This window comes from Pinus tabuliformis, chromosome Q (genome assembly GCF_031772625.1).
Source record: "Pinus tabuliformis cultivar Carrire ecotype Pingquan chromosome Q, CPIR1, whole genome shotgun sequence".
Taxonomy (NCBI): domain Eukaryota; kingdom Viridiplantae; phylum Streptophyta; class Pinopsida; order Pinales; family Pinaceae; genus Pinus; species Pinus tabuliformis.
In genome coordinates, this window is record NC_142296.1 from 1,327,797,470 (window position 1) to 1,327,822,717 (window position 25,248).

Sequence of the window (25,248 nt, forward strand, 5' to 3'; positions counted from 1 at the left end):
ATCAGTTTTATATCTTATATTTATAGGATTTTATTAAGTTTATATTTAAATAATTTAAACAATAAAGTGTTATGGCATCTAAATAATATATAATGTTATAATTATTGGAGATAAATAATATATGAATTATAAAGGTTGTTATATATTATTAGTTGAGAGAATAAATGAAATAGTAAATAGATTGCAATTTTATATGTCTCATGTCTATTTATAATTTATTTGGAATCTATATTCTCAATGTTTATGGATCTAATTTTGTTTATTATTCAATTCTATTCAACGAGACTATTTGTCTTGGGTCATGTTTGTGTGAACTTTGTTTTATAAGTTTACTTGGTGGTTTGTCTCTAATTCCACTCAAGTTTTTTCTCTTTTAACTTGAGAGTCTTCGCTTTGAAACTTTGATGAATAGATATATAGAGTAGGGATTGCAAGGCACATTAATAGCGATTTTCGGAAATTTCTCATTATTTAAAATAAAAAAATACCATGTTGACGTGAATCTTTTTTTCTTTTTTAGAATCTTTATTGTAATGGTGGAAAATAAGGGTATAAGGTCGAGGAGAACACAAATGGAATTATGGATTGTCTTATGCTTAATTGCAACTTTAATTTGTATTGTTCTCTATTTTGTTGACAAGTGACTTTTAACATAAATGTTGGTAATTTCATTTCTCTATATATATATGATTACAAGGAACATGAAGATCCTTATACAATGAGAAGAAAAATAACATTAATTAAATTTAAAAAAGATATTTCATATTTTACACCAACATATTTGCCTATAAAATAAATAACTATAAATAACCATACATATTATAAACCAAATAAAATATTACAAAATTTTAAATTTAGTATTTACATATTTTTAAAATCTTAAATCAATTATACTTAATATTTTTATGAATTAATTTTTTAAGCTTAGTATATATATTATATTATAGTATAGTTTTTAAATGTAAATAAAATAAAACCTTATTATTGATATTTTGAAGTGTTATATTTTTTTCAGTTTTAAAAGCATCTTAATTTAGACTCTGCTCAATTTCCATGGTGTAATGTATTCTCACCATCACATGAATGCCATGAATCTAGACCAGTGAACTATTCCATCCCGACTAATCTTTTTTTTTCAAATTACATATAATAAAACAAAAAAGAATTTGGCATTCACAAAAATCTGATTCAAAAGTAAAATGACACCCATGAAAAGTAAATGGTGGTCAACAAATTTGCGCTTCACAGGAGGGACAAATTTGAAATTCCATTAAGTTGCCTATATCCGAAAACGCGTAGTCCAATGAGGGGAGGAGTTGCTCAGAAAGTTATGGAAATTCCGGTTATATTTAGAAAAAATCCGGCAAGAATTTTTGTAAATCTAAGTTATAGTTGTTAAACTTCAAAATTTGAAGTGTACTAGACGTTTTTGATGGTGCTGAATCTATTTCCACCATCAAAAACACGATTTAAACACTGCTTCTACAAGATTTTTTGAAAAAAAATTTGCCTGTATTCCAGCGACTTTTAGCCACTGAAACGAATACTGAAATCCGGCCCCGAGAAACGCGGACACACGAACAACCCGAGTCTCCTCACACACGGATTCTCAAGTCCAGCGCCGATAAACGCGAACACATGAACAATATAGGTCTTCTGAATGCTGAAAACGTTGCGGCACCGACAATAGAAGTCTCCTGCAACCGAGAAAAGGCAACAAGAAACCCCCACCGTCACAGCCAGTCCTCGTTCATCGATTCGAGTTCGTACCACTTGTCGCACAAATTACAATCGTATTAGTTAAATCCTCCAGCGCCCAGAATTTTCTGGGCAAATTCAGTCATGGCGAAGACCTCTATTGCCTCCAAAGTAAACGCTGACACGCTCAATATAAAGCAATATGGATCTCATTTGAATTTCAATTTAAAAACAGGACAACAGAGGCGACGTTTTTACCTTAAAAACACTGGAATTTTTTTTTTTTTTTTCTTTAAATTTAGGTTACAGTTGTTGTTTTTAGGATTTTGGATGCCTCATGAGTTGGTGTTGAATTTGTTTATGCTCATTTAAAAAAATAAAAAAATCAAGCATTTCCACAATCACATTTCCGACAAATTTATATCAAGAGAGAAATTGACCGTCTAAATTTAGACCATATCTTTAAAAACCAATAATTGCCTTCGAGGTGTAAAGAGTAAGCTGTTTTGTGTGAAGCAGTCATATAAATTAAATAAGGACCTCAAGGACATCTCGGATGAATTAGATAGATTGGGCCTGCAACTACAATCGGGACACCCTTCCAGGGAGCTGTTGACATCCATCAGATTGCTGGAAGAAAAAAAACAAACTCTCCTGCGCATCCAAGAGGTTACATGGTGATTAAAGAGCAGGGCACTATGGATACACGGGGGGTTCATAATACAAAATTCTTCCATAGATATGCGAGCCACAAAGAAAGATTAACACCATCTAGGATATGAAGGACTCTGAAGGAAACTTAATTCACAGACTATAGGACATTCAAAGGGAGGCGGTCAACCATTTTGAAAGGGCATACAGGAGCAGGGAGGTTGATTGTATTGAGGGCCGGATTTAGGGAGTGGGTTTATATACCATTATGTTTGACAGTGACTCAAATGACGCACTATATAAATGTGTTACAAAGGAAGAAGTACTGGAGGTACTCAGATCATTTAAAAGGGGCAAATGGCCGGGGTTGGACGGATGGACCGTCAAGCAGTTTATTCATTTCTTTGATATTATGCATGTGGACTTACTGGCGATGGTCAAAGAATCACACCTTTTGGGTTTCATACACCCGCATATCAATTCTACTTACATATCCCTCTTCCCCAAGCGGCAGCTCACTAGGTCCTTCATGGATTACCGACCCATTTCTCTGTGCAATCTCATCTATAAATTAATCTCCAAGATTATTGCTCACAGGATCAAGCATATTTTGTCCAAATTCATATCTTCCGAGCAATTTGGCTTTTTGCAGGATAGACAGATACATGATGCAGTGGCCACTGCATAAGAGTTCTTACACGCCATACATACAAAAAAGATGAATGCAACAAAGATGAATGCAGCAGTTATGAAGGTTATCTGTGGCTGGCCTTGCATAAAATTGAACTACACCTGAGGAACACTAAATGGATCATGGCATGTGTTTCAAATGTTAGATATGTTGTGATCATCAATGGTTATCCCACTCGGTATTTTGGGGCGGGCCGAGGATTGAGTTAGGGGTGCTCTCTATCTCCGTTATTATTTATCTTGGCTATGAATGGACTTGGCTTGCATATCAAACAGGTTGTGGTGGCAAGAGAATTTCGGGCTCTCTATTTGGGACAAAACATTCAGATCTTGCACAAATTTTTTGTTGATGATGTTCTCATTATGGGCATGATTACTAGATTTGCATGGCTGGCGCTACACCACATTTTCTTCAAGTTTGGGAATGCCATGGTCTTTTTATGAATCATCAGAAATCCATTATTTTATACGATCGGGGTGATGAGGAGGACATAGCATATATCAAGGCTTTATTTGGGGTGGATGCTAATAGCATTGAGGGGGGTATGAAATATCTGGGTTTTCATATCAAACCCAATAACTACAAGATTAATTATTGGATGTGGTTGGTGGATTGCTTTTACAGTAAGATCTCGGGGTGGGAGCATAAATGCCTTTCTCTGGGTGGGCAGCTCACCCTCACTCAATTTATCATCACTCAGTTGGCGGTTTACTGGGTGCATCTCAATTTTCTTCTTAGTGCTATCATCTCGAAACTCAACAGAATTATGGCTAAGTTCATTCGATATGGCTCGGGCACCGAAAGAAAATACCATTTGACTACAATGGCCTCCATTGCTATACCAAAACACATGGGAGGATGGGGTATACTGGACCTGAGGCATTTCGGATAGGCTTTGTTGAATAAAACTCTATGGCGTGGCATCTTCGGAATGGCATCTCGGTGGACATCATCAGAAATAAATACCGCAAAGGTAAAGATTTTACATAATGGATGCACAAGGAGCTTATTGGTGTTCATATGGGGTCGGCCATATGGCTCAGCCTGAACAAAATTCGGCCTTGGTTCCTGAGGCGCATTTGCTGGACTTTTGGATTTGGGAACAAGATATTGAAAGGCCTGGATCACATATTGGGTATGAGACCAAATATTCACTTCTCGGACAAGCTCCTACATTGCACTAATGGCTCGAGATATTTATTCTAGAACCAAGCTATCATAACCTAGAATGGGAATGTCCCAATCTGAAAGGAGGCGGGGGAGATGGGACTCGGGGGTCTAGAGGCTTTGGAATGGGAACATATCAGATGTGATATGTGACTGACTGGCATTTGGAGGGGGGAGGAGGAAGACCAGATTGGATGGCTTGGGAAGATGAGGTGTGGTGATATATCGGTGGAGGATTGCTACAAATCCATATGCCAGTACGCCCATAACATATATGAGGTATGCTGGTTTTTTAAGTTCTGGAAAACTAAGTTGCCTATCAAAATCATCTTATTGATTTGGCTTCTCTGGAAAAACAAAAATTTGACATGGGATAATCCACAAAAGAGAAATTGGCAGGGGCCTAGTATATGCGTTTTTTGCAGGAAGGAGGCAGAAGATAATGTCCATTTATTTCTTAAATGCCCTATCTCACAGCAGATCTGGAAGGTCGTATCAATTTCCCATTAACTCCTTTTGATAATATCTTGGAATGTTTGACTTGGTGGAGTCAAAAATCTCCCCAATGGCGATGTATTCCCCCCTCTTACTTTTGGGAAATCTAGGGATAGAAAAATCGTATTAATTTTTAAGGTGGGATGGGGGACATGATTATGGTGGTTAACCACATTCTAGGTTGGTTTTCTTCTACCTTGTCCACTCCTATTAGACCCATTCGAACTTTTATCCCGAAGATTGGTCTGGGATACTATATTTGGTTGGTTTTTTTTTATGGTGCTGCTTAGGGAGGTAGATGTGGATGTGGCTTCTGGATCGTCATCTCTTTGGAACAGGAATACTAGGTACACTAGGGGGCTGGCAGTGGTACTAACATGAAATCGGAGGCCATGGATTTGTGGGGGCTCTTATGGTTCGTATCTTTCCTGTGCATTCCCTCCATACATATTTATGGGGATTCACAGTCCATCATCAATCATGTTCAGGGTATCACGAATATCAGACAATGTCATCTCCAAGGCTGGCTCAAACAAATCATGACTCTCTGAGGACTTTCAGGCACATATATATTCAGCATATTTTGCAGAGAATACAATCATAATGTTGACAAGATGTCCAAGATGGGTTTACTAGCTCCGCTAGATGGTATGCATATTGAGATTCAGATAGGAGACACCACCCTAGATGCTGGTGTTTTTCCTTTTCCCAGATAGTATTTTTTGGATGTTGTACTTTTATCTTTTCCCCATGTTTACTATCTGCTATCATTTTGTCTTTTTGAGGACAGTGTTTTAGTTGATCAGGATGTTCACATGATGGAACTTGGTTACATTTTAGTTTAACTCTTATCCTTGTATGTTCACTGGTTTTATTTTGGGACTATATGGGGTTACTAATGTGGATATTTACATATATGGTGGATGTTATATGCATGGTATATGTACTGATATTTGATATTAATATAAATCTCAGTGTGTTTTTCTCACTGAAAAAAAATAAATAAATTAAATAGCCAGGGTATGTTTTGAATTTAAGGATTATCATAGCCATATAAATTAAATTAAATTAAATTATTGGTGTTTGTTTAAATTCAATAATAAAGCAGTGTAGTTACATAAACTAAATAGCTAGTGAAAAACCATAAAGATAAAAAACACTTATTTTATGATACATCTCATATTGCTAAAATTTAAAAATTATTATTATATCTCATATTGCTAAAATTTAAAAATTATTATTATATCTCATATTGCTAAAATTTAAAAATTATTATTATTGTTATTAGTTTAGAAAAAACATATAACAGTTATTTTAATTATGGAAATTTGTATCTATGGAGATTTTTAACTTGTAAATAGGTTTGTTATAATATTACTGGCCAATATATAACTCACTAAAAAAAAAAAAAACCTCATGTTCATAAAAACATATTTTTAATTAATCAATTAAATTAAAATAACATAAATAGTATAACTACTTCTTAAATAAATCTTAGCCTTTAATTTATGACAAGTAGTAAAAATATTTTAGAATATTTTGTGAAAGTTAAATTAAAAAAGTTAATTCTAAAGTCTAAGAATCAATAATGGCAAAAATGACCATTTCCTCTATTAATTACACTACATATATACAAAATATTCTTATTTTTTATTTTATTAACACACACACAACTTTTTAACCTTCATACAATATTCTATTAATTCTTAGATTTAAATTAAAAAAGTTAATTCTAAAGTCTAAGAATTAATAATGGCAAAAAGGACCATTTCCTCTATTAGACATATATACAAAATATTCTTATTTTTTATTTTATTAACACAGACACAACTTTTTAACCTTCATACAATATTCTATTAATTCTTAGATTTTAGAATCCCCAAATCCGGGTGGTAGAAGTAAACAAGAGGGGGGTTGGTTGTCATTGCCCATAGGGGTAGGTTTCTATCGCCCCACCTAGCCAATGGGCAAGGGGACGTGGCAACATGCCCCTGCAGTTGTTGGGAACAAATGTTGAAATATTGCCTAGACCTAAAATAGAAGTAAATAAGAGGGGGGTGGGTTGCCACCGCTCCACCTAGCCAATGAGCAAGGGGACGTGGAAACATGCCCCTGCAGCTATCAGGAACAAATGTTGAAATGTTTCCTAGACTTGAAACTAATGACGTAGAGGAGGATGGAAATTATTGTGGATCGAAAGGACGAAAGCAATGAGGGACATTCAAGGTGGAAACAAATAAGTTGACTTATCTTGACTTATGCAAGGTATGGAGGATAGCACAAACGTATGGTTCATCAATTTATTGTTGACAAACATTCTTTATCGGGAATGGTGTCGATTACAGTCTAAACATCAATATATCAGTGGTTCACATGCATTGCAGCCTAGAGTAAGGCTGGAAGGGCTTTTGACACTGGCCAAAGTCTATATGCTTGGTAAACACTGTGAATCTATCAGCATGCTTTAAACCGAGGAGGAAGCTTAGTAATTTAAATAATATCTCATTTCAAATAGGAATGGTTGCATTGGGCATGTGGGATAAATTGTGGAAGTTCATCAATAATAGAGCTTTATGGGAGGGAAAGGTTGCTCTAGGTTCGTGGTCAGGGTGGTCTGTAATAGAGGTTTGCTACAACATCAAAGACTCTATAAGTATTTCTCAGTCGTTTCTCTAGTTAGTTATCGAGGTTGTGTTCGTTTTCAGTCCCCATAGACTTGCTTGGTGTAGTCCTAAATCTTTGGTTTTTGGGTTACTAATAATTAAAAGAAAAAAATTGTAAACTTTGTTGTTGGTTTTCTAGGTGGATATTGGAGCTTTTATAGCACTGTTTTTCGTAACTGAAGGCGTAGAAAATCCTGGATTAAGAGGGCGGCGGTTGGAGAAAGAGAAAATATCACTAGGTTTCGGTATTAGGAGGGGGAAAGTAACAAAAATCCTGGTCTCTGAGGTGGGGAGAAGAAGATATAGGCAAGGGGAGCATATTGCTAGTAGTCAAGGAATATTTTTTGTGCTAGCATAGACGAAAAATCCTTCTATGTTGGTTAGGGTTATAACCAACTTTTCCTCCTGGTGGTTATCTTTTGGTTGGATGGGTAGGAAATTTCCTTTATTGTGGCAAGATAAACTACATAAGGGGAAGTATAGTAGACATTTTCCATACCAGAGTATTGAAGGATTTCTTACAATGCCACATGAGAGAAGCAGATCGAGGAGAGGCTCAACCTATTACAAAGAAAGATCCCACCGTGGTAATTCTTAGCTTTAGAACAACGCTACTAGGATTGCAGCCATATACCATGAACAGATGCTAGATCATGTTCGGGAGGAACTATCAAGATGGGAAAGGGAGGCATCCTCTTAGAGAACCTCTCTTTCTTATGGAGAAGTGAGGGCTTGGTGGGAAAGCTAGATTCCATATACAAGGAAAATAAGGAGTAGAGGGAATGAGTACATGCAGACAATCAACCTTTTTTGGCAAATGAAAATCCTTCTAGGTCGAGCACTCTTGGATAATCGAGAAGCAAGGAGGGATCTGCTACAAATGTTGGATCACATGCATGGCCATCTCAGGCATTATGGTTGTAGGTTGGAAGTAATGGACCAGAGTCTAGCACGGATAGAAAGACATATTGGGATTCCACCAGCAACCCCAAGACCCCAGTAACACTAGCAAATCCTATTCTTGTAGATGAATTAGACTTCAATCTCATTACTTAAGTTTGTGGTGTTTGATTATGCTTAGTATGTAATTCCTCTTTCTATTAGTCATGGACATGATAGGATAAAGCAACATTTTGATGTTTTTATGTTTAAATCTAGTTATGTTAGATATTGTTGGTTACTTATGGCCCTTCGTAGGGCCCAATTTTAAGTATGGTCCAGTCTTCCTAACAAGAGATTAGAAGACTTATATATTCTTGATGTAAAATTTTGATTTTGTGGTAATAAATTTTGAGATAAATTTATTTTGAGTATATTAAAAAAAATGTATATAATTAGATTTTATTTTTATTTTTTAAACAAGAGAATCTGAATGAAAAGTTCAAAGAATAAAAAATTAAATTTCCCCTTAAAAAAAGATATTAAAGAAAAATATTACAAGATAAAAGTGAATATCGTTTTACTCAAAAATCATCTAATACAATTTACGCAAATATGTTCAAGATTTTCTTGAGATTTTGAGTATTTTTTTTTCCATAATTTGATGATATAATTTATAGCGAAATTGTATTTTTTTATTATTTAAATTACATTTTTAAATACATAAACAAATTTAATACCCTGTAAAATTTCTAAAATTTTGACTATATACATATTTTTATTTCAAATTTCAAACCATCTTTGCATTAGTTTTAGCAAAAATATCTTAAAAAAAATGGTAAATTATTAATATTATATTCATCAACAATTTAAATTTGTATAATTGCAAAGACATATTCTCATCTTACATCATCCTATTCCTTCATCTATGTTAATAATCTTTCCATTTGAACTTTGATATTGATATGAGAAATTAAGTCGTCGAACTATTTCCATTACTTACAAAAGCTAATTAAGTTTGCAAATTTTAAGAGATAATAGGATCATGGACTCTCATCAAGGCTAGACATCACACTACCATTATAACATAATAGAGTTTATATTTTTAATCTCTTTAAGAGATAATCAAAATGATTTGGGAAATTTAAAAATTTAATAAATAATTTAAAAATTTAATTATTTATTAAAATTTAGAATTAAATATTGATTATATATATATTTTTTTTTTCAAAAGGTGGAAAAACCTATCAAACTCAGTTTGTCAAACCAACAGTGAGGACAGCCATCTCTGGCTGCTATCCGCGAATGTCAGTTGACACATCACTGTTATCAAGGAAAACCACGCCACCTGAAATAACCCGCTGGTGGTCCGTAAGGGAGCAGGCTTTCACTCCTGCCAGATGCCTCTGGGTCTTGGGCCGTTAACCTGTTTCCTTACGTCCGAGGAAGACGAGCTCTTAGCCAAGCAGAAGCAGTTTTAGGGCATACTCCAGGCCCGAATATTGATTATATTTTTAATTAAATTAGGATTAATTTTTTTTTTCAAATTTTATTTTAATAAAAAGAAATATATCTCAATTTAATTATAAGAATAGAGATTTTATAAATTTTGTAGTTTTCAAAAGATTATAAGACAAAAACAAAACAATAACAAAATCAAAAGATTATAACACAAAAACAAAATCAAAAGATTGTAAGATAAAACAAAATGTAAAGAACTTAATGTAAATTTTACTTTGTGAAGTTAAAGTGATGTAGAAGCATTGATAACATAGTTACAGGTGGGCGAGGAACCCAAGAGAACGAGGATGATAATAATGATGGTGGTGGTGTAGAGTGAGTAACCAGTATAAGTATGTAGAGTTGAAATGGAAGAATTGTTGATGAACGAGGAGTTTCCAAGAGAACCAATGGATATAGTGGTTGGCATCTTATGTATTTTGGTGGATGGTGATTCTTTCTTAGGTAATTGAATTGATATTTATGTTTGCATGTACAAGATGAAGAAAAAAATATTGAGAATGAAGAAGGCCAAAAATCAGAGAAAACCAACGCTGAAGAAGAAGGACAATAAAGGAAAGGATGGAGAAAAGACTAGTTTAATGAATATTTCTCATAAAAGGGAAATCAATTTTTTTTGTAATGTTTAGTGAATAGATGAAAATGTGATAACGTAGACTAATTCTAGAAGTCTAGAGGTAGGAATGAGATATGAGAGAAAGTAGGGATGAATATTTGTTGAGAGAATCACGAAGATATTATGGAGAGATCATGAGAGATATTGTGGAGATATTATTGGAGATAGTTTTTTCTTTACAATGGAAAACCTATCATACCTCAGTTGTCAAACTAACAGTGAGGACAACCATCTCTAGTTTCTATTTGCAAACACAGGGTAACAAATACTCACAAAACAATACCTTTGAACTGTTTGAAGAAAACCTTCATTGAAACTTTAATCACAAACTCAGAAATTTAATTAAAAACATCAGAGTTTCCAAGCAGGAACCTTAAAATGGTATTAGAGCCTTAGTCATGGTTCAATTGTGGGTTGTTGAAAAAAAAAATAGACCTCAAGGGTTTGCTTGCAGCCAGACAGTGGTTATATGACAGAAGAAAACCCCTATACAGGGATTACATATAGAAGTACACATACCTACAGAGAACAAACTCCCCTTATAGAAGAAGACATCCCTGATACGGAGAATGAAGAGACACAATAAAAGGGGAAGGAGATAGAGGAAACACCTGAAATTGAAGGGCTAGATATGGGAGATAAGGAAGAATAAGCCTTAACAGCTTGCTCAGTGCTATAAATGACTTGGCCAAGGACTAAAAAGAGACGGTGCACTTAATGAGAGGCATGACAAACACAAGGACTTCCGCTAGGAAGGAGCCATTGAATGGGAAAGGGTCCAACAGTGCTTAGGGTAGCCAAGCCCGTACTCATGTACAAAACTCATCACACACTACTAGTAAAATGCCCAAACCCACTATGCCTCACATTATACATGAGATACCTTAGGACATACCTGAGGAGTCTAGTCATGGAATTCCCTATGTAGAGTACAGGGAGGAGTAGAAGGCATTGGGAGGGGAATTTCAATCTGCCATGAGATTTACTAATTTATGCCACCTTAAGTTGAAGAGCAGACCCAAACCATTTCAAAATGTTTCGAAGCATAATCAAGAGCTACAAAAAACTTTGGGGAAGGTGACAATCCCCTACTTTGATGGATCAACCAAGTGTTCAGCTCGATCATGGGTTCAAAAACTAGACACATATTTCCAATTACATCATATGACCTAAGAGAAGGCTATTAAGTTAGCCACTCTACACTTGGATGGCGAGGCCCATGAGTGGTGGTACCATGGGTTGGTGACGTTAGGGCATAGCAGCATCACCTCATACACAAAAGTTCACTCAAAGACTTATTGACCGCTTTGACAAGAAGGATCTGGAGATTCATTTTAGAGAGTTGGCACAACTCAAGCAGACAGGTAGTATGGAGGCTTACATTGCAGAGTTTTAGAGGCCGGAAGTCATGGTCACAGATATTTTAGAGACTAGATTGGTGATGTTATTTGTAGAGGGGTTGGTGGGACTTACAGGATGTCGCTTCCAAAAATAAATTCACTCCTAAACCTTCTTTCCCTCATAAGGGTAAAGAGATCAATCCCTTTCCGAAGGAGTGGAGCAAGAAACTAAGGTTGGATGAGGAGACTCGAAAAGAGCAAAGGAAAAAAAAACTTTGTTCCAGCTATCAAGAGCCATGGGCACCGGGGCACAAGTGTGTTGGCAAAGTCAAAGTGGGAAAGGCTCATTAAATTGCAGTATATTTGGAAAGTGACATTGATGATGGGGGTGAGGAGCCAGTAAAAGGACAAATGCAGGTACTAGTACAAGGACAAATGCACCGGTAGCTAGGGGTGAGTCTTCACATGCAGAGGGCAAAGCTCCTATTATTGCATCTATGTCAAGATTTCCTAGATGTCATACCTTCAATGTGAGAGGGGTTATAGCAGAGGACAAGGTGACAATATTGATCGAAAGTGAGGCTTCCCACAATTTTATAGACGTGGAGACAGTGGAGCGGAGAGGGATTCCCACTCAGGAGGTCGATGGATTTACACCATATGCTCTAGGCCCATGGGTAAAAATTTTCTCCAAGTTAGTTATCCTCTTTTAATTCATTTATCTCAAATTAATTAATTCAAAAAATGTCATATCAACATGTGTCATACCATGTGTATTGATAAGCCATGGTATTGGCCCGTGATATTGCAACAAAAGTTATTAACAAGTTAAGAATAGTTATTGAATTTCCATTGTAAAATAGATTCGTAAAGTGGGGTGAATATCCATAGTTAAGAATATTGTTTAACTCATTTATTAATTCATTTAATAATAATAATAAAGTTATAATTTAGATAATTTTTATGACTTTTTATTTATTTATTTTTATTTTTTTTGGATAATATAATAGGTAAGTATTTTTATGCTTATCATGTATTGATATCTATTAACATTTACTAACCATTTAATTTATATGGTTGCACTAGTTTACTATTTCACCATAATAATAAATTAAAAAATAAAATCAATAATAAAAACTATAGGTTTTTTTTCTAAAACTGACCATTAATTTATTCATTTATGCTATATACCAAATATCTTTCACAAATAATTAAAAGAATACCTTACAAAATCCATCAATGCTACGAACAATTTTCAATTACTAAATTCTGTGGTATCCACCGGTAACTGTAGATTTTCAAATGGCATACCTAATCTACTATATAATTTCTATAATAATGGTCCTTTACAGCCAGCAGAACGATAATTTTCCATTAACACTGTAAATTGTCTAATGCATATTACATTGTGAATTGCAGTGTTCTATAATGCATATTACATTGTGAATTGCAGTTCCATAGACATGAATTATATTTATATGTAGTTGCAAATGTCTTGTCCTGGTCTTTACATCACAGTTGAAAATGAGGGTGGCTCTAGCACTAATTACATCACAAAAACTGGGGATCAGAACACAAACAGTTCCTTCCATAAATCCGTGATAAGATGCACAGAAAACCTTCTATCCTTATTCTAACATAATTGAAAACCTTGTATCCCCATAACCATACTCCAATGTACTAAAATGGTAGCTTGAAAAACATATGTGTTGATGCTACTGCTGATAGTCTGAAAGAAAGAAGCCAAAAGAATCTCTGTACAGTCATTCAACGGATTTAAAAAAAGTAAAAACAAATCTGCTCTCCAGGTCAATTTAAAATCCATGCCTTGAGTGATAAGGCTAGATGATCAAGGACCACCAGTAGTCTATCCAAACAAAAATGGCTGATCCAATCCAAACCAGAAAGCCTGCAATGTTTTCTCTTCTGAAGCAACGCAAAAGGATGAGCAGGGAACACAGATATCAAGATCGTTTGCAATCCGGGAATTGTACTTTAAAAACAAAAATGCTGAAACCTCCTCTGAGACTTGAATGTTGAAAGCTCTGCAAGTTTGCTCTCCCAATTCTGTTTTCTGATTTTTGTGGGTGATTGATTATCGGCAATAAGCTGATTCAAAGGAGTCTCCAACTCTCAGAGGCTTTTTGGTAATGTTTGTCTGAGTATTGTTCAATTTCCTGACTGAGTATTCCTTGTCTATGAGGGATGGAGCTCCTCCTCCACGGCATGTCATCGCTTGAGCACCAGGGAGAGGACACACCAAGGTCAGTGCCGCAGCAGTCCTGGGCATCCATGTCGGCAGGCTTCCACTGCTCAACAAGTGGAGAGAGCACATTGACGACGTAGCCCATGTCAGGGCGCTGCGAGGGCTCCTCGGAGGTGCAGTGCTCAGATAACTCCGCCACTGTGCAGATGTTTTGGAAAGTATCGTCAGTCATGTCAAGGACCCGGTCAACAGCATTGCGGAAACCCTCACGGCTCATCAGCACACGCCGGAACCATGTGACCAAGTGCATGCTCTCCTCTGGTTGGGTTTCATCCAGAGCCTTGCGTCCGGTTATCAGCTCCATCAGCACCGCACCAAAGCTGAACACATCCACCTTGGTTGTCACCCGGCCCGTCCCTGCACCAAAACAACAATGGCAGAACTGTTATTCATTAGTTTGATAAATGGCATAATGCCACGCCACTACACTAAATTTTAACCATGGTGTTACGCGGAAGGAAATAGCAAAAAGCCGATTTGTCATGAAAGAATTGAACTGAAAATTAAAAACAAGTTGATTAGTAAAATGGGTAGCTGAATCTGCTGGCCACCGTGGCCTGACCAAGAACTTTCCCTCGGTTGTGAGTGTCACTTACAACAGACCACAGGGAAAGCTGATTCTATAACGGATTTAGCCTGGAAAGAGATTGTCCCGTGCTAAGATGGATCCCTGCTAGGGGATTACAATACCAGACAAAATTTGACTCGAGGCCATTGATCGAATGGATTCAAATTCTTCAAGCTACATTAGCTAATTATAAGACCAAATCCCCTTTGTTTCTTAATTTGTTACAACGTTTTAGTGACTATGCAACAAATTCTCTAATTATTTTGAATTATATCCGCTTAACATAAGATACTCTCTGCTGGATGGAACGGCCCTTTAACACACATTGATATTAAATTTGGTCCTTTTTTTTTTCTCTTCTTTTACAATAAGTATTAAATTTCGAGAGATGCTAGTATTATATATATAGGGTTAAGATGACTAATAAATAAGTCAATTTATACTATTATGATAATATTCGAAATGAAAATGGAATAGAAATAGAAACTACACTAGAAATTGGAGGGCTAAAAGTTTTAGGGAGTTAGTAATGTAAATATCTCATTTTTTGACATAGATATAAGTGATGATTAATGTATTAATCCAAGTCCCGTGACAAAAGGACAAAGAACACATTATAACGTTATGCATATAATTATGATTTATCATTAATACAAGTTTACAATTGTTGGGTCAGAAGGTAATTTTTCCAAATGAATTGTATTTCTTCATTAAAGTTGCTCATGGTTATATACAATCAAAGAGACTCTTGAGTTTCACCATCCAATGTCTCTTCATTTTCTTATTCTCCATTATTTATTATTTACATTATTTACAAATGTTCATCCAATCCCAATAATTAAATATCAACAATTAACACTTACTACTACATTAATAACAAATATAATAAATTAACATTTCACAAACACAAATTAATATGATTCGTGATTATTTTTATTTATTTATTTAAGTGAAGATTGGAATTGAATAATAATTTTACAGGGTAATAGTGTTATAACATGAACCTTGCTATTAGAAGGTAAATATTAAACTTTTGTTTTGCAATACCACCGTTTAGAATAAATCAAAATATTAAGGACCACGGGAAGATTCAAAAAAGGAGAGGAGGAAAGTGTTGCAAGTAATAATTGATGGGTGGAACTACGATTTAATATACAAAAACATTTCGGTTATGTCTCTTGAGTGAAAGGTTGCAATTGCAAAACATGAAAGTTAATTCATTTAAAAATTGACTTTCTTAATTTGCAATTGCCACTTATCCACGTTAACTTACGAAACATTCGAGTTATATTAAAGTGGCTGAAGCAGGTAGTGGCAACTCTCTCTGCTCCCCACCATTCATTCAACTCAATAGAGTAATGAATTCAATTTAACTTATTTTGGGTGAAAACGAAATTGTAGTTTGCTAGGTGCAAATGACAAGGAACAAACTCTTTCCTCTAATTATGAATTACAGTGATCAGGTCAGTTATTTTACAGTTGCACATTCCAATGATTATTGGTTATGGCACTTTCGATTTGGACACTTGCACTTTTCTGGTTTGAGATTGTTGCAGCAGAAACAAATGGTCAGAGGATTACCTCTCATCAAAGAACCTGCTAATACTTGTGAGTGTTGCATCTTGCGAAAGCAACACTGTGAAAGTTTTCCAAAGGGAGTTGCATACCAAGCAAAGTAACCTCTTGAGCTAGTGCATACAGACTTGTGTTGACCTATAAGAACATAGTCAATTGGTGGAAGTAGTTACTTCCTCACTTTCATTGATGACTATAGCAGAAAGACTTGGGTTTACTTCTTAAAGTAGAAGTCTGAAACTTTTGCAAGGTTTAAAGAATTCAAAGCCTTAGCAGAGAACCAAAGTGATCGATAGATCAAGGTATTGAGGTCAGATCATGGTGGAGAATATGATTCAAAAACATTCCATGATCACTGCAAACAACGTGGAATCAGGAGATAGTTTACAACCAGATACACACCGCAGCATAATGGTGTAGCATAGAGAAAGAACATAACCATTATGAACATGGCAAGAAGCATGTTGAAAGGAAGAAACTTGTCTAATGAGTTTTGGGCAGAATTAGTTGCATGTATTATTTATGTGATCAACAGATCTCCTACAAAGAGTGTGATGAACAGAGTACCAGAACAAGCATAGTCAAGTATATCTTGCAGGGTATCTCATCTCAGAGTGTTTGGATGTGTAGCTTATGCACATGTGCCTAAGGAGTGAACAAGCAAATTGGATGATAAAAGTGAAAAATGTATATTTACTAGTTATAGTGAGCAGTGAAAAGCTTACAAATTGTACAACCTTGTCACAAAGAATACCATAATTAGTAGAGATGTTATTTTCAAAGAGCAAGAGTCATAGAATGGAACTGTAGACAAAACAGTTGATGCAAAAGTGCCACTGATGGAAGAAGATGATGTAGCAGAAAAGGATCAGCAAGAATCACAGGTGAAGACACCAAACAGAGATACACCAACAAGGACTCCAAGATTTTCAGAGCAGCATGGATCTTCAAGCAGATCAACAGATCGAGATTCTCCCAACAATCAATCAGGTGATGAATCAAGCAATGGTAAGAGAAAGATGAGAAGTTTGAAAGATATTTATGATGATTTGGATGTTAGTTCAAATTTTGCATTATTGTCATTCCAACCTTCTTCGTTTGAAGAAGCAATCAAAGATGAAAATTGGGTGCAAGCCATGGATGAAAAAATTGAAGCTATTGAAAAGAATGATACATGGGATTTGGTTGATTTGCCAAAGGACCAAAATCTCATTGGTGTAAAGTGGGTGTACAAGATAAAGTTGAATGAGAAAGGTGAAATTGACAGATTTAAAGCTAGACTTATAGCAAAAGGATTCTCGCAACAATTGAGAATAGATTTTGGAGAAACGTTTACTCCGATAGCCAGATTGGATATTGTAAGAGCAGTTCTAGCCACAACAACTCAGAACAAGTGGAAAGTATATCAGATGGATGTGAAATCAGCCTTCTTGAATGGAATTCTAGAAGAAGAAATTTATGTGCAACGGCCTCCAGGATATGCAGTTGAAGGTAATGAAGAGAAAGTTTACAGGTTGAAGAAAGCGCTCTATAGACTGAAGCAAGCGCCTAGAGATCAGTATACTAGAATTGATAGCTACATGATCAAGAATGGATTTTGTAGAAGTAACATTGAACTTACCTTGTACACAAAGGTAAATGAGCATGGAAAGGTTTTGATTGTTTGTTTATATGTTGATGACATGATTTTTACAAGTGATTTTAAGATAAATGAATTTAAAGCAGCCATGATGAGAGAATTTGAAATGATAGATCTTCGTCTAATGAAATATTTTCTTGGCATAGAAGTTGAGCAATCTGGAAATAAATAAATAAAAAATTGATTTTTTATTTGTCAAAATAAATATGCCAAAGATTTGTTGAAAAGATTCAGGATGGAAAATTGCAAACCTGTCCCTACACCAGTTGCAATAGGTACAAAGTTAAGCAAGGATGATGAAGGATCAGATGTCAATCCAACTCTATTTAAAATATTGGTTGGCAATCTCATGTATCTCATAGCTACAAGACCGGATATCATGCAAAGAGTGAGTTTGATTTCCAGATTTATGGAGACTCCAAAAGACACACATTGGAGTGCAGGAAAAATACTACTTAGATACATAACAGGAACTAGAGATTGTGGCATAATGTATGCAAGCATAGAAAAGAAGGATTTGATTAGATACACAGATAGTGATTTTGTAGGAAGTTTGGATGACAGGAAGAGCACTTCTAGTTTTTTGTTCCATCTTGGTTTAGGTGTGATTTCATGGGCATCTAAAAAGTAGCCCATTGTGACACTTTTCTCAGCAGAAGCAGAACATGTAGCAGCAACATTGCAGCATGTCAAGCAGTATGGTTAAGAAGAATATTTGATGGAATCAAGCAGAAACAACAAGGATCAACAATAATATATTGTGACAACACCTCAGCGATTGCTATCCAAGAATAGTGTGTTTCATCAAAAGAGAAAGCATATTGATACTAGATATCACTTTATTAGAGAACTTGTAAGCAATGGAGAAGTTCACTTGACGCCTTGTAAATCTAGTGATCAATTCGCTGATATATTTACTAATTCATTAGCAAAAGATTTGTTTGAGTTTCATAGAAGAAACTTACGTGTTGTAAGCCTAGTTAAGAAAGAGACCAACAAACATGTTTGAGTTTTCATGAGTGATGTTTTAGTTTAGCAAATAATTAAGGGGAGTGTTAAAATAAGTTAATTACTCCCGCATGAGGAGTTGGCTAAAATTAGAGAGTCAGTTAACTAAGTGTTGAGTCAAGTGGAGTTAAGTGATAGACAACTTTTAGTGTGTGGTTGTAGGTCAAGATATTTGAGGCGAGTCACTAGTAGAAAAGGTTTAAATACCCTTCACCGAGTTCATTGTAATCATCAAGTTTTTGTGTGATCAATAGAAGAATCGGAGCTCGTGTGTTTTGTGTGTGAAATTGTGTTTTGTCTCCTCCGCCTTTCCAAGAGTAGATCTGCAGTTAAGATGGATCTAGGCTAATTTATATAATCGTTAAAATTTCAAAAATATGTTAAAAAGCACAATTATATCTAAATTCTATAAATAAATCCATTTAAAATTTTGGCTTGTTGTATGTCTTAAAATTGTTTTTGTTTGGTTACGAGTTCATTTAACTTGGATGTAAGGATATAATGAAACAGGTTAATGGTCCAAGAACGAGAGGCATCTCACAAAAGTGAATCATAAATAAATAAGTTAACGAGGCATCTAAGAGGAGTGAAACTCTGCCCCATTACATACCACCAGTGGGTAAATTCCAAATGATATAGTTTTCCTTGTTAAACAATGATGACTCAACTTACATCATCAAATTATCAAGCTTTTTTATATGGTATAATAGTGTTATAAATTTTAAATCAATCTTATGACACAAAACAACATATTTATATAACTGATTTTATTTTCTTGATCACAAACCAATAGCTATAAACAAATCGTCCTATGATTTTTATTAAAAACAATATGAATTCAAACTAAATTTTAAATAAATAAATAATCCAATTATTTAATTATATAAAGAAAAATTGTAATATATATCTGAAATAGTGAAATTGAAATTAATAAAATGAAATTACTCGGAATATATATATATATATATATTTTAAAAAAATTATTTTGGAAGGTTAATGAAAAAAGTTCATTGTGACTTGATTTAAGGATATATATATGATAGTAAATTGATGAGAATTTAAAAGAAAATTAAATAAACAATTTCAAAACTGCAATATTTATAAATTTTAAAGATATACATTATTGTAAATTGATGAGAATTTAAAAGAAAATTAAATAAACAATTTCAAAACTGCCATATTTATAAATTTTAAATATAAAAAAATGAATATTTAAAAATTTATATATTATTTTTTAAGTAATAATATGTATATATCATTTTTTAAATTATATATAATTGTTATTTTTAATAAAAATTGTATAAGATTATGTATGATTAGGTTTAGAGTATGTTTTAAAATGGTTTTTATTTGATTTGCGTTCAATCAAACATACCAACAAAAATGAGGGTCCAAAACCCAGAAACGCCCGTGAATAGTTCCGTGTAACATAATTTCCTCTCCATAATACTTAGAAATAACGCTGATTGATTATTTTATTATATTAAGTTTTTCCACCAATTGATTATTTTATTATACTAAGTTTTTCGGACAAGAAGGCATTAATCGATTAAACGAACTGGAGTGACAAGAAGGCATGCTTACTTGCGTATTCAGGGGGCAGGTAGCCAAACGTGCCGACGAGCCTGGTTTCTACAGACAACTTTCCATCGGGGACCCGCCTGACCAATCCGAAATCGGAGACCTTGGCCCGCATGTTGTCGTCCAGGAGGATATTGGAGGTCTTCAGATCTCTGTGAATGAAACTCGTCTGTGCAAGGCTATGCAGGTACTCAACCCCACGGGCCACATCGAGGGCAACGGTAAGCCTTTGTTTCCATTCCAGTGGCCTCAGCCCGGCATCCGCCCATTCAAACAGATGCAGGCTCAGCGGACCGTGGGCCATATATTCGTACACCACAACTTTTTCCCCGCCGTCGATACAATAACCGAGGAAACCCACGAGGTGCCGGTGTCGAACCTTGGTAAGCACGGCGATCTCTGCCTGGAACTCCCTCAACCCCATGCTGTTCATCTTCGCGGCCTTCATCCGCTTCACGGCAATTTTGGTGCCGTCGTGCAGCTCCCCTCCGTATACCACCCCGAATCCGCCTCGCCCCAATATGTTCCCGTCGCTGAAATTGTCGGTAGCCTCCCTGAGCACCTCGATCGATATGACCATGTTGCCGGGTGGATCGACAACATGACCGTCGCTCGTGCCACCGTTGCTCATGTTAGCAACCATCAAAGATATCGACGGTCTGATCGAGATTTTCGACTGATCCTGGTAGGACGATGCCGGTGCGCCGCGGCGGTGAGGATGAGTCGACCTCTGACGCTTCCTCGACGCATAGCAGTAGCACAACCCCGCAACGAGTACCAGAGCCACAACGCCGATAACAATTCCCGCTATCCAGGTTTTGCTACCTGAAGAGCCCGTTGAGGCCCTGGTTGAAGGGGATTTCCCGATCTGTGGATTGCCATCTGTCAGAACCGACACGCTGGAGGCGAACTTCGGGATTGCACCCGACAGCTGATTGTTTCTTACGTCCAGCTTCTTTAAATTCCGCAGGTGGGTAAGCTCGGCGGGAATCGAACCCGTGAGGTTGTTTCCGCTGAGTATGACTTGCGTGAGCGAAGTGAGGCTCGACAACGCCGGAGATATGGTGCCGATGAGTTGCTGGTTTTCGACAATGAGCGTGCTTACATTCCCCCCCCCGAGGCAAGTCACATAAGGCCACTCGGCACACGGATCGTTGCCCGTCCAGTCATTGGCCATTTTATACGGGTACCCGAGGTCCTCCGCGAAGGCCAACAGGGCATTTACTCTGGAATCGCAGGGGGTCCCAGGAACGGACGTACAGAAATTGTTGCCAGTTGCGTCGTGCTGGAGTTTGGTTTTGAAATTTGGGTAAGGCCCTTGTAGCTTGTTGTTTCTCAGGCTGATGTTCAATGAGGTGAAGGAAAGCAGCGACTCAGGCACTGGTCCAGTAAGCATGTTGTCTCCGAGCTTCAAGTCGGACAGATTCGCCGACTTGAAGTCGGGCACTGGTCCAGTGAAGGCATTCGCATGTAACCAGACCTGCGTGAGGTGACTCATGGTGCCAACGGTTGCAATGGATCCGCCGAGTAGATTGCCTATCTGGTAATTCAGCCACAGTACCTGCACATTCGACGAGGCATTGAATGATGTCGGGATCGACCCATTCAGATTATTGTAAGCCAGCTTTAGCATCCACAGCCCTGCTATTGTACCATCGCCCAAAAACTCCGGTAGCTCGCCGACAATACTGGCATTGTTGGCACTGAACCACGTAAGAGCCACGGCGCTCGCAAGGTCTTCAGGGATCGACCACTGCGCCAACTTGTTATTATTGTCGATCACAAATATTTGCAGACTCGTGAGCCCGTGGAAGAAATCTGCCGGTATGGAATCAAACGCATTGCTGTCAAGAAACACCGATTGCAGATTCGACAATCCACTGAAACTTGGCAACGGCCCTGACAACAAATTATGCTCGAGGTTAAGTGAAGTCAGGGCGGTCAGCTTGTTGAAATCCCCCGGCAGTGTCCCTTCCAAATTCATCCCCTGAATGTTGATCCCCGTCACTTTCGTTTCCGAGCAGTTAACCCCCGTCCACCCGCTGCACGGATCGTTGCCCGTCCAGGTGCTATCGACCTTCACAGTCTTCGCCATTTCAGCCATCACCTGAGCATCCGTCGAATCCGTGGCGGCATCGACCGGGTAAGAAAGGCAAAAACAAACCCACAGGCACCACCATAGCCAGTCCGCGTTCATCTTTCCCGAGTTAAAAGCCAAGAGTCACACAAACTGCAATCGTATTCAGGGCCCGTCGATTTTTATGGGCAGATTCAGTCTCGGCCATCTATCCAACTATATCGCCTTCAAAAATAGGCAAATCACTGTAACGACAATTTTTCGTCAAATTCCATCCCTATTACATCTCAGCCCGTTTTGACTGACAGGTGAGTAGGAAATCCCCACGTGACGTATGATGGGTATCAAAATTCCAAATTTTATAACATTCAAACTTACAATCTCAGCCCGTATTTGACTGACAGGTGAGTAGGAAATCCCCACGTGACGTATGATGGGTATCAAAATTTTATAACATTCAAACTTACAATCTCAACCCGTATTTGACTGACAGGTGAGTAGGAAATCCCCACGTGACGTATGATGGGTATCAAAATTCCAAATTTTATAAGGAGTTGTCGCGATTTTTTGGAGATTCCGGTGAGGGAATTTGGCGGAAGAAATTGACGTTAAATTTTGATTTGTTGAAGTTAAAATGGTTTTTTAACTGCATATTTGGATTCAGCACCCTGAAAAACCCCTGGGACGCTTTCATTGTGCAGAAACTAGCTATCAAACTTGCGATTCCAATAAATTCCAATAAATTCCTGCCGGATTTCGACCGAAAAAACCCGCCGAAAAAGCTTTCAAAAAGTCGACAACTGCATTTTATAACATTCAAACTTACAATGTCAGCCCGTATTTGACTGACAGGTGAGTAGGAAATCCCCACGTGACGTATGATGGGTATCAAAATTTTATAACATTCAAACTTACAATCTGTAACAAAAAGTACCTTCATGATTTAGAGCATGTATTTACCGGGTGTTATTAAATCTATATTTATAGGCCTTATAGTGTGTATTTATAGGATATATTATTAAGTTTATATTTTCATGGTCTAAAATAACATAAAATATCTTTTATAGTTTATAATCTATAATATGTATTTATAGGGTGTTTTTAAATTTATAAGTTTTATAATGCGTATGGGATATTATAAAATTTATGTTTTGAAGTTTAAATAATGCATTATATAAGACATGTCATGACTATTGGATCTAAATGATATATATTTATCATAATCATTGGATTTTAATAATATAGATTATAAAAGTTGTGTTATAACATTATTAGTTGAGAGAATAAATGAAATCGTAATAGATTTTAATGTTATTTGTTTAACATTTATATGTATAGTTTATTTGGAATCTAAATTTTTATTGATTTTGTATTATATTTTATTCATTATTTAACTTTGTTTAACAAAATTATTTGTTTAGTGTTATATTTGTGTCAACTTTGTTTTATAAGTTTGCTTTGCGTTGGTTTTACATCTATTTTGTTGTTTGCATAGTGTTATTTTTGTTTCATTGTCCAGCGCCGGTAAACGCGGAGACATGGACCATCTAAGTCGCCACCGCACGGACAAGAAAAGTCTCCGGCGGATGAGAAAAGACAACAACAAACCCCCCAAACCAATTGTCGCACAAACTACAACAACAAACCCCCCAAACCAATTGTCGCACAAACTACAATCGTATTAGTTAAATCCTCCAGCCCCGGGAGTTTTATGGGCAGATTCATTCACGGCGAAGACCTCTCTCGCCTCCAAAGTAAACTCTGACACGGTCAATATAAATCAATATGGATCCCATTTGAATTTCAATTTAAAAACAGGAAAATAGGGTAGTCTAATAGACGAAGTTTTCAATGGAATTTCCAGAATTTTTTGAAAATGTAAATTAGAGGGGCAGGTTTGAGGTTTTTCGGTGTTTCATAGATTTTTGATGGTGCTGAATTTGTTTCCATCATAAAAATAAATAAATAAAATTAATTCAAACATTCTGGTTATATTTTTATCAAGAAAAAAATTGTCTGACAACACTTTTAAAAACCAGTAATTATCTTCAAAAAGTGTAAAGAGTATGTTATTTTGTAAGAGACAGCCATATAAATTAAATAACAAATATATGTTTGAATTTAAAAATTAACACAGCTATGTAAATTAAATTATTAGTGTTTGTTTAAATTCAAGAATAAATCAGTACAATTAAATAAATTAAATAGTTCCTAAATAGCTATAAACCTAAAAACATTTATTTTATGATATATTTCATATTAAGAAGATATAAAAAAATTATATTATTATTGTTATTATTGTGTTACTGCTTGCCAAAGTGACATTTAACATTAGGGTTGGCTTATTAATTTATCTAATCTATCTTGTACGGAAAGATTTTTCCTCGTTTTTGTAGGGTAAACATTGGAGTTTGGTGGTTTCGGGGCTTCAAACCTCACCGCCCCTTTATTATAATAAACTCTTTATCATAATTTTTATTATATTGTTTAATATCCAAAACTTAATACAGGAAAAAATTTGGGAGTATACATCTTATCACTAAAAAAATTCAAAATTTTAAACTATCAAAATTAACAATTTTAATTTTCTAAGATTCAAAGACTCTTCTAAAATTTTTTCAATGGTGTTATAAAAGCTGCAAATAAAATTAGATATCAAGATTAATTAGGTAACAAAAAAAATAAATAAGTGTCATTTGAGTAGAATAGGTTTCAATATTGTCTAAATTATCTAAAAAAAACTTAAACCATGCAATCTATTTTCCTAACAAAATTTTCAAAAACAAAAAATTAGATTTTTACAAATTTTATAA

The 25,248-nt window shown here is 35.8% G+C and overlaps 1 pseudogene across 1 annotated transcript; it reads right to left on the reverse strand.

Moving 5' to 3' along the window:
* Nucleotides 1-13,816: 13,816 nt before the first annotated feature.
* Nucleotides 13,817-22,555, reverse strand: LOC149224743 (receptor protein kinase TMK1 pseudogene; annotated as a pseudogene). Its single transcript, XR_016249705.1, has 3 exons — nucleotides 20,362-22,555; nucleotides 13,948-14,344; nucleotides 13,817-13,898 (listed from the first exon to the last, which is right to left on the reverse strand). The product of XR_016249705.1 is annotated as a receptor protein kinase TMK1 pseudogene (transcript).
* Between the last annotated feature and the right edge of the window lie 2,693 nt (nucleotides 22,556-25,248).